Source organism: Mixophyes fleayi, chromosome 3 (genome assembly GCF_038048845.1).
Source record: "Mixophyes fleayi isolate aMixFle1 chromosome 3, aMixFle1.hap1, whole genome shotgun sequence".
In the NCBI taxonomy this organism is placed as follows: Eukaryota; Metazoa; Chordata; class Amphibia; order Anura; family Limnodynastidae; genus Mixophyes; species Mixophyes fleayi.
In genome coordinates, this window is record NC_134404.1 from 291,047,923 (window position 1) to 291,059,306 (window position 11,384).

General features: G+C 40.7%; 1 protein-coding gene and 1 long non-coding RNA gene across 4 annotated transcripts in view; one reads left to right on the plus strand and one right to left on the minus strand.

The window, feature by feature from the left end:
- Positions 1-11,384, minus strand: part of SYNDIG1 (synapse differentiation inducing 1) — a 283,421-nt gene that overhangs the window by 143,076 nt on the left and 128,961 nt on the right. The gene's annotated exons all lie outside the window — the stretch shown is intronic.
- The window catches only part of LOC142144673 (uncharacterized), a 28,775-nt gene that overhangs the window by 16,048 nt on the left and 1,343 nt on the right, over positions 1-11,384 (plus strand). The window contains exon 2 of the long non-coding RNA XR_012689770.1: positions 7,388-7,512. This is a non-coding gene — a long non-coding RNA (uncharacterized LOC142144673). The remainder of the gene's footprint in view (positions 1-7,387; positions 7,513-11,384) is intronic.

Consider the following 11,384-nt stretch of genomic DNA (forward strand, 5'->3'; position numbering starts at 1 on the left):
TGTTTGGACCCCCACAAAATGAGCTGGCAAAGAAAAAAAAGATGTGCAAGATGGAATTGTCCTTGGGCCCTCCCACCCACCCTTATGTTGTTGAAATAGGACATGTACACTTTAGCAAACCAATCATTTCAGTGACAGGGCCTACCAAACTACTTTGGCTGAAATGATTGGTTTGTTTGGGCTCCCACACAAAAAAAGCTATTCATCTCTCCCTGTACAAACTAAACTGGCTCTACTGAGGCAAGATGTCGTCCTCATCCTCATCCTCTGATTCCTCGCCCCCTTCAGTGTGTACTTCCTCATCCTCACACATTATCAATTCGTCCCCGCTGGACTCCACAATCACCGTTCCCTCTGTAGTCTCTGGAGGCCATTGCTGGTCTTGATTGAAGAATTGTTAATTCATTTTTATGAACGTCATCTTCTCAACATTTTGCGGAAGCAACCTCCTTCGCCGCTCACTGACCAGGTTCCCCGCTGCACTAAAAACTCTTTCGGAGTACACACTGGAGGGGGGACAACTCAGGTAAAATAGAGCCAGTTTGTACAGGGGCTTCCAAACTGCCATTTTTTCCTGCCAGTAAAAGTAAGGACTGTCTACTTGGATGGTGTCAGCAAAGTAATCGTCCACCATTTTTTCAATGGTGACAGCATCCAATGCAGCGACAGTAGACATGTCAGCAATGGTTGACAGGTCCTTCAGTCCGGACCAGATGTTCTCTGCATCCCCGCCAGCGGGTCGTTTCTGAAAACTCAGCTGTTTCCTCTCAGCCACAGGTGTGGAAGAAAATGAAGGAGGAGCTGTTGCCATGTCACGGTCCTCTTCAGGTGACAATCTCCTGATCAGCAGGTCTTTGCACCGCTGTAGACTTGTGTCCGCCGGAAACAGAGACACAAAATACCCTTTAAACAGAGGATCGATCACGGTGGCCAGAATGTATTCCTCTGACTTTAAAAGACTGACCACCCTCGGATCCTGGCAAAGCGTACGCAGGGCTTCATCCACAAGAGCTACATGCTTTGTGGAATCGCAATGGTTTACCAGCTCCTCTCTCACTTTCTCCAGCTGCTTCTGCAACAGCCTGATCAGGGGAATCACCTGACTCAAGCTGGCAGTGTCGGAACTGACTTCTCGTGTGGTTCCAACGGCTGGAGAACCTTAAAAAAAAAAGTATTAAGAGAAATGGGCGCTACCGGATATCACATAAAAAAACAACCAATAGGATCAAAACCTGTCCTATTAAAGACTGTGAAATGATCTTATAATATCTAACACATAGAATCCAAAACACATGTTTATATAACATGTTTATATAACGGTGGAGTGGAAATCTGGTATTTCGGATATAAAGTGAACAAGAAGACATCTGTTCAGTGATATGCCTGATTTCTAGCTGATTCTAGTGAGTACATATCCATAAGGGGTAAAGAAGATTTGATCCACGAGGTGTTTGTTTTCTTATATGCTCTCTTTGAGATTGGTTCTAGTTAGTGCATACCCTGAAGGGGTTTAACACCTCCCTCTTGTTTTTTCACGTCGTGTTTCCATTTACAATATTCCCACACGGGTTTTAAAGGATTTTGTCTCCTTTATATATTTTTTGATATATATACAGGTTGCACTACGTTTGTTTATTCTTTTTTTCACATGCTCATTCATCTGACCAGCGACCATAAAAGATTTGGAGCAACAGAGAAGAATGAATACACACAGTAATTGAACTATACAGACTTTTTTTGGGTGTTTATTACCATGTAAATTGTTTTTTTACTGTTATTGCTCTATGTGTTTTGGATTCTATGTGTTAGATATTATAAGATCATTTCACAGTCTATAATAGGACAGGTTTTGATCCTATTGGTTGTTTTTTTATGTGATATTCGGTAGCGCCCATTTCTCTTAATACTTTTTTATTTAAACCATTATTATTGCATAAATTGGGGATTGTGCATTTTAAGAGGAAAGGCAGCTTTGTGGATAGACCGCGCAGAGAAACATCATTATATACATTTTCTATGGCTGGAGAACCTTGCACAACACGGAAATCAGTCTCCACTGCGCTTGACTCAGGCGCATCCCCACTCCTTTGCCTATGTCGTAGGTGGCTGTGTAGGCTTGAATGGCCTTTTGCTGCTCCTCCATCCTCTGCAGCATATAGAGGGTGGAGTTCCAGCGCATCACAACCTCTTGTTTGAGGTGATGGCAGGGCAGGTTCAGGCTTTTCTGCTGTTGCTTGAGTCTGCGGTAGGCAGTGGCAGAATGCCGAAAGTGTCCAGCAATTTTGCGGGCCACCGCAAGCATATCCTGCACCCCCCTGTCACTTTTCAGGTAATGCTGCACCACCAAATTTATTGTGTGGGAAAAACATGGCACGTGCTGGAAATTGCCCATATGTAATGCCCGCACAATGTTACTGGCGTTGTCAGACACCAAAAATCCCCAGGAGAGTGTAAGTGGGGTAAGCCACTGCGAGATTATTTCCCTCAGTTTCTCTAAGAGGTTGTCAGCGTTGTGCCTCTTACTAAAACCGGAGATACACAACGTTGCCTGCCTTGGAACGAGCAGGCGTTTTGGAGATGCTGCTACTGATGCTGTTGCTGCTGCGGAAGGCGATGCATCTACCCAGTGGGCTGTCACAGTCATATAGTACTTTTTTTGCCCTGAACCACTTGTCCACATGTCAGTGGTTAAGTGGACAGTGGGTACAACCGCATTTTTCAGAGCACTGAGGACACTTTTTCGTACTTCTCTGTACATCCCGGGTATCGCCTGCCTAGTGAAGTGGAATCTCGATGGGATTTGGTACTGGGGACACAATACCTTCATCAACCGTCTAAATCCCACTCCACTGATGGCGGACACCGGACGCACGTCTAACACCAACATAGCTGTTAAGGACGCAGTTATCCACTTTGCCATAGGATGACTACTGTCGTACTTCGTGCCTATGGCAAACGACTGTTGTACGGTCAATTGTTTAGTGAAAGACGTAGCAGTCTTACGACTTCCCCTCTGGGAAGATGACCGACTACCAGCAGCAACAGCAGCAGCGGCAGTAGTAGGCGTAGCGCTGCAGGATCCTCCGGAAGACTACCGGATTGAAGAGGACTCAGTCATGCCGGTGACATGGCCTGCAGGACTATCTCCAATCGAGATGGAGGAGGAAATTGACGAGGAGGGTGTTGCTGGTGTGGATACAATGGCAGCAAGGGATTTAGGTGTCCCTGGACTGCTGACAGTCCTAGCCACAGTCCCTGAACTAAACACTGAATTATGAAGGTTCTTCAGGTGACGTATAAGGGAGGATGTCCCTATGTGGCCAAGATCCTTAACGCTGCTTATTGCAGCTTTACATAAGGTACATATGGCAATACAATTGTTGTCTGGATTGGGATAGAAATAATTCCAGACCGAAGAGGTGGATTTTTTGGTCTTCTGCCCAGGCATGACGATGGGCTTTTTCCTCCCATGGACAACAACTGTTCCACCTCCTGGTGCCTCATTTAAGATAACCACATCAGCATCCTCCTCGTCAAGTTCCTCCTCAGTGCCAGCTACATCAATATCCTCCTTCTGGTGTACAACATTGACACTTTCATTATCCAAATCTGGATCTGCACTGTGGGTGATCCTTCCAGCAAATGCAGAGGGCGTGCTGCAAATGGTGGAAGGAGCCACCTCTTCCCGTACAGTGATGGGAATGTCAGGCTTCGCAACCACCAACACCCTTGGACTCGCCTTGGGGATTTGTGATGCCATCTGTTTAGAAGGCAGAGTTGTTTTCTGTGTTGTTGATGACAGCTTAACACTCTTAAATTTTTTTGAGGGGGGGGGGGAGGAGGGCTTAGATCCTTGGGTGAAGCTGAACCACTAGTCATGAACACGGGCCAGGGCCTAAGCCGTTCCTTGCCACTCCGTGTCGTAAATGGCATATTGGCAAGTTTACATTTCTCCTCAGATTATTTAAATTTTCTTTTTTTGCTAATTTTTGTGAACTTTGGGTTTTTGGATTTTACATGCCCTCTACTATGAGATTGGGCATCGGCCTTGGCAGACGACGTTGATGCCATTTCATCGTCTATGTCATGAATAGTGGCAGCAGCTTCAGCATTAGGAGGAAGTGGGTCTTGATCTTTCCCTACTTTAACCTCCAAATTTTTGTACTCCATTATATGCAGCACAAGAGAGCGTACCCCTAAACCACACACACTCAAAAATTATATGCGACACAGGAGAGTACCACTGGACTGGAGTTATACGGCTGTACCCACTCGATTTATACGGCAGGATCAGTGGACTTATACAGCAGTACCACTGGACTGGAGTTATACATCAGTACCTATTTTTTTGTACTGCAGGAACAGTGAACATAGTTTGAGATTGCAGTACTTTTTTTTTGTACTGCAGGAACAGTGAACGTAGTTTGAGATTGTAGTACCTATTTTTTAATACTGCAGGAACAGTTAACGTAGTTTGAGATTGCAGTACCTATTTTTTGGTACTGCAGGAACAGTGAACGTAGTTGGAGATTGCAGTACCTATTTTTTGGTACTGCAGGAACAGTGAACGTAGTTTGAGATTGCAGTACCTATTTTTTAATACTGCAGGAACAGTGAACATAGTTTGAGATTGCAGTACCTATTTTTTTGTACTGCAGGAACAGTGAACGTAGTTTGAGATTGCAGTACCTATTTTTTAATACTGCAGGAACAGTGAACGTAGTTTGAGATTGCAGTACCTATTTTTTGGTACTGCAGGAACAGTGAACGTAGTTTGAGATTGCAGTACCTATTTTTTGGTACTGCAGGAACAGTGAACGTAGTTTGAGATTGCAGTACCTATTTTTTAATACTGCAGGAACAGTGAACGTAGTTTGAGATTGCAGTACCTATTTTTTAATACTGCAGGAACAGTGAACGTAGTTATAGATTGCACAGGACACAGCACCACTGGACTCAGCAGGACAGAGCACAGGACACAGCACCACTGGACTCAGCAGGACAGAGCACAGGACACAGCACCACTGAACTCAGCAGGACAGAGCACAGGACACAGCACCACTGAACTCAGCAGGACAGAGCACAGGACACAGCACCACTGAACTCAGCAGGACAGAGCAAAGGACACAGCACCACTGAACTCCGCAGGACAGAGCACAGGACACAGCACCACTGGTCTGAGCAGGACACAGCACCACTGAACTCAGCAGGACAGAGCACAGGACACAGCACCACTGGACTGAGCAGGACACAGCACAGCACAGCACGAGAAAGAGCAGGACAGAGGACCACCTAACACACCCTTCCTCTTCCCTGATCAATGCCCGAGTGAAGATGGCGGCGGCAAGCGGGGAATATAAAGAATCCGGATCTCGCGAGATCCGACGGCGGGATCCTGACGTTCAGCCCAGAGCCATCTCTTCCATTGGGCACAATGGGCAGGTGCCCGGGGGCCCTGTGGGCAAGGGGGCCCGTCCGAGGCAGCGCTGAAAAAAGAAATCCTGGAAAAAAAAAAAAATACTTACCTTGCGGTCACATCAGCCGACGATCTGGCTCCCTCCCTTGTCCCCTCTTCCGTGCTGTGCTCGCATATATTTATATATAAATATATATATTTATATTTAGGGGCACCGATGCACTGCATTGCCTGGGAGCCCATAATGTAGTTAAGGTGGCCCTGGTTCAGCCTCGTTTTCAGTTTGGCCATCGGCGGGAAAGTGCTCGGATTGGGCTCGGATCCGCACTGTTCGGGGGGGTTTGGATTGCCAGAATCCGAGTCCGCTCATCCCTAGTAATTTCTCCTCTTGTTGACCTTCCCTATTGTACGCTTAGCAACATAATTTGGCTGATTTTTCATGCACTAAGAATATTAAACACAGATATTCAGGGCTAAATCAAAATTCTTTGCTCAATGGGGCCGTCACAACTGGTTTCTAGATTAGTGCTATAGTCCTTGCAATGTACTCTGGCTGATTGTGTTATACTTAAAAAAAAACCTTTGTCAAGCTTTTCTCATTTTGGAGCACAATGGAAAGGACTTGCCTAAGGCTTTCCCTCCTGCAATGATTATTCATTTTAAAGAAGACGTTTATCAGCACCACTGTGCTGCGTAAGTACTGAAAGCCAAGGGATAAAAGTCACACTTCAACAAATTACAGTAGGAAAACTGTGATGCACTCATTAATATCTGAAGTCTAATTTGCAGATTTTCTGCAGGTTTACTCACAATTGTTTAGTTTTGGATGTAAAACACAGAATATTTTATGAAGTTCCTCTACTAATTCTACAAATAAGAGGAGTTTTTTTAATTTATTATTTTTAATCTTTGAATGAAACCCACCTAAATTATTCCCATCTTTTTATTCTTCTTTTAATCTATTTCCTTCATAAAAGCAGAATATAATTTTCTAAGAAAGTTTGCTTGTTCCGTCACAGTAGTCTGAAATTAATTTCAAACTGATTGAAATGGATAGACATGGGGTAGGCAACCTGCGGCTCTCCAGGTGTTGTGAAACTACAAATCCCAGCATGCCTTACCACCTATCCGCTTGCTATCTACTGGCAAAGCATGCTGGGACTTGTAGTTTCACAACACCTGGAGAGCCGCAGGTTGCCTACCCCTGGGGTAGACAATGACATTTTTGTGACTTCAAATTTTTACTGTAATGACGGGCCAGGAAATAAACCGCACTGCATGAATCAAATTAATCTAAGAATAGACATTAAAAAAAGGACATTTTACATATTTTCTGTGCTTGAAACATCATTTAAAACTATTTATGTAAATGTATTTTAAAAATTTAATGACAAATGTTTGCAGAAAAAAAGCTACGTAGATGAATTCCCTGACAGGCGTATCTGCCGCTGTTTACACCTGTGCTTGTACTGCAGTTATGCGAACATGCCATTACTGCAGTTGCCCTTTGCTGGTGTGTTCCTTCCTTGCCACCTCTGGAAGCGCAAGAAGCTGTAAGAGTAAGATGCAGCCGAGTTTGCATATGGACACATCTGGAAATGCGTATTTAATGCAAAAAAAAATAATGTAATTTTACTTGAGCCTTTTAGTGTACAATATTGACTGTAAACATCCTCTTCAGTAAAGGACAAGCATGAAAACACTGTATTAGCAAAACATTACGACTTATTTATAACCATAGTAAAAAGATAAATAAATGTGCTGAAACCAGTTAGATATCAGTAGGAGTTTAGTGTAGTGAAACTAATGAAAGCTGAAATCTGATTGGTTGCTATGAATTACATGTTATTAAATGGTCCTAGCAGTGCTCTGCCTGAACGCTGTTTATAATGCTTTTGGACACAAGGATTTAAGATTGATGTTGGTAGACGTTCTTTTGCTTGACTTACATTAACACACGTCTTTTTTCAGACAGGTATCATATTGGGTACTGACAAAACACTGCCAGTGTGAACGTGCAGGAGCCAGTACAATGGCAACTGGTGCGCATGACATCCGGGGAAGTGGCCTTAAACTTTGTGATTACTAGACCTCAGGTAAGTAAGGTATGGGGTGTAAATGATAGAGTTCTCCAAAAAATTATTTAACATAAATGTAAATTAATGAAAATTAATAATAATTTAACAATGTATCCAAAGGTTCCTCAGCTTAAAAATGTTAGGAACTTTACTATTTGTAAAACGCAAGTTTTAGTTTCGAACAAACACATTGCTTGTACAAGGTGATTGTCATATCTATGTCTATAATAAAAATTTTCCATTATGGAACCCTTTCATTGAGCACAGTGGTCTAGTGGTTAGCACTTCTGCCTTACAGCACTGGGGTCATGAGTTCAATTCCCGACCATGGCCTTATCTGTGAGGAGTTTGTATGTTCTCCCCGTGTTTGTGTGGGTTTCCTCCAGGTGCTACGGTTTCTTCCCATACTCCAAAAACATACTGGTAGGTTAATTGGCTGCTATCAAAATTGATCCTAGTCTCTCCCTCTCTGCCTGTCTGTGTGAGTGTGTGTCTATATTAGGGAATTTAGACTGTAAGCTCCAATGGGGCAGGGACTGATGTGAATGAGTTCTCTGTACAGCGCTGCGGAATTAGTGGCGCTATATAAATAAATGATGATGATGATGATAAATTTTTACTCATTTTAATGAGTTTATTGTTGAGTACAAATAAAGTATATTGTTGTAAAAAAAAAAGAAATGAATAGGAATTTGAGACATATGCAGTCATAGTAAAACATGATTAGTAGTTTTCATATTAGTTGTAAGTACAGAGAAAGTCATGGGGTCTACGCTAAATAGCTTTGTAGCCTATGTTTGAGCCCTGACACATAGGTTAAGTACAACTGTCTACATGAAAGAAAAAAATATTTTAGAAGTCATTAAGCATCTATGTGCCCTGTATATAAACACTGAGTCTACTGCCTTATACCTTAATATAGTCATTGATGTCCTTGGTGATGCCCTCTAGCTCACACAACCAGGTCCCCTCTTTCCTCAGTCTCATGTCAGTACCTTCTTTATCAACCTTATATGAACTTGTTCTGTTTTTTTTATATAGGAGTTATTTTTGTATGCTTTGTATGCTTTGTTATTCCGACTGTACAGTGCTGTAGTGTGACATTTTACAGATAAATTATGATCATGCCTAATCTTATAATGTGCAGCAGTAGGCACACTATTCCATATATATTGAACTAAAATACAAACATTTGTGTGATTCAATAAAGGATTAAAAATATATACAGCAAGGTTTCAAGAAATAGTAAAACGGAAGAAAAGAGAAGTGTACGGACATGTACAGTAGGTAATGTACTTGAGAATTAAGAGCTGTTCAAAACATTCCAAATAAATATATATATATATATATATATATATATATATATATATATATTTATATATATTTATATATATATATACATATATGTAGAGAGAAAGGGATGGGGCGCAAAAGTAGTATAGTATCATAAGGTCATCATCCAATATCTTACACAACTGAGTTGTGCATACCAAACAATAAAGAATCTCAAGTGTGTTGAGGTTCTTTATCCAAAATATTTCAACACCTCATAGCAGACACAGAGCCAAAGTGATCAGAAATGACTTGACCATGAAACCATAATTGGTGCAAAATCCTCCAACATGCACACCAAACCCGCCCAAAGGTATATATGCGTACCAAAAGTACAGGCTTTAGAGCTTATCTGCAAACAGTCCTGTACTCCTCCTATGTTAACTGTTCATCTCGGACATATAAGAAAAAAGCCAACATATTGTAGTAATTTCTCATGAAAAAGTAATACACATAAAAAACATGTGGTTATCACACTCACATTTATATAAATATATTGAGCTTATTTGAGAGTTGTACTCCACAGTGTGCTGAATCCTGGCAAAGATGTAACCTGGGTAATGCATAACAGTCCCCATACACAGAGACAATAAATCCCAGACAGGTCTCTGATATACAATGAGCATATATGGAAAACATCAGCGCGTTTTGTCTAATATAATAGTAGACTTTATCAGGAGGAGCTATTAAACTATACACTCATATCTCAATCTTCTTTATAGTGCGCAGCGCCATTTTGCTCCTGCGGACCACGATTTGACCACGCCATTTTGCGCATGCGCAGAGAATGCCGATAAATACTCATCTGCGCACGCGCCGATCGGCACACATAACAGTACTTCCGTACTAATTTTAGTAAACAGTGATACAACCTCTACTGTCACATGAGCCTATGAATGAATCGCTATAACCAGATTATAATATTAGATAATTCTCTAAAGTTCCTATATAAATTATAAAAACACAAAAATAGGAACACAAACTCAAAAACCTTAACACACTTGAATGTGAGAAGAACAAAATATTATATAATAAATGATAACAAGTTATTACACATACCAATAGTAGTTAAAATGAAAAGAATATTATATTATGAAATATACATAACAAACATAGACATAGCATAAAAACTATCAAATGTAATAATTAGATGAAAAATACCCAATAATTATCCTCATATCTCATAAAAATGGGGCTATTTCATAAGTCTTGTTAAGGCCTCACAGTTTTAAAGTACTTAATTCATAAATCCAAATCATTTCACGCTGTGATAACCGATTCTGTAGATCCCCAGCTAAGGGACCTAGTACAACATGTTCTATAGCCATAGATTTCACTGATTGTGGGTCAGATAGATGTCTCTCCAGAAAATGCTTTGAAACAGAATGACTTGCTATTCTATTCTTAATATTCCTAATGTGCTCTTGGATACCTAATTTAAGTGGTCTTTTTGTTTTTCCCACATATTTTAGACCACATGCGCATTCCAAGAGATAGATAACAGAGGTCGACATACAGTTCTTAAATTCTTTGACAGAAAAACCCTTACTATTATTATAATTCTGAAATGACCTGTCTATTGGAGCAGTACCAAATCTCTCTTTTCACAGAATGACAAATCCTACACTGAATTAATTGTGATTTTTATTTTGAAGTGATGAAACTCAGAATGTGTTTTTTTTGTAGTGACAGTGTTAAATTTCCAAGCCACAGATAAACGCCAAAAATCTAATGAGGGAGGGGGGGGGGGGGTAAAAACTTATGCAAAAAGCATGTTTTTTTTCATTAAAATGGTTTTGTAACATAAAACAAAGTTAAATTAAAAATATTTTTGAGCTTCAGTGCTTCGAAATAAAAAGATCAATGTTCTTTTGCAAGGTGCTGTGTATAAATCTATATGAAATTTCTTTCTCTTGCCTGTTCACCTGTGGCACGTGACTAATTTTGAGCACATTGTTGATCTTAATGAGTAAAAAGTACTTTCTGCAGATATATTATTTGTGGGTAGAAGCTGAAGCAAGCAGAGGCAGCACTTGTTTCCCTGATGCACTGTTAATAAATATCTGCTGTGCCAATTTCCAAGACTTGATCTTTATAAGCTGCACTTCAAGTAAAATATAATTTTCCATGTAGCCAACTCATTTAATTTCCATCTGAATTTTATTCTGCTATGTTTACTCTAGAGGAAAGCATATGTACTGATGCAGTCATACAGATATGTTGGCTATAAGAAAGCATTAACTGTTAACATATCTTTCATGTCTTGGTGCTTACATGATTTGTGATTTGACACCGTAACCTGTTAATCTACACAAAGAAATGTATGTCTCTGAATATTCATAGTATCTGCATTAGTACTGTTATGAGAGTTGACATTGGTAATTCTACTGTAAGGTCTCCAATTATGGCATCATCATTTATCAGGGTCAAGCAAGTATGATAAGAAAACACTTGATGAGTGATGATTGATGCGCAAGTATGATACCTGACATTTCATGATGCTTCATCACTTCATGTTTTACTGGGTAAAAGCATGTATGTAGTGAAATTACTTCAGT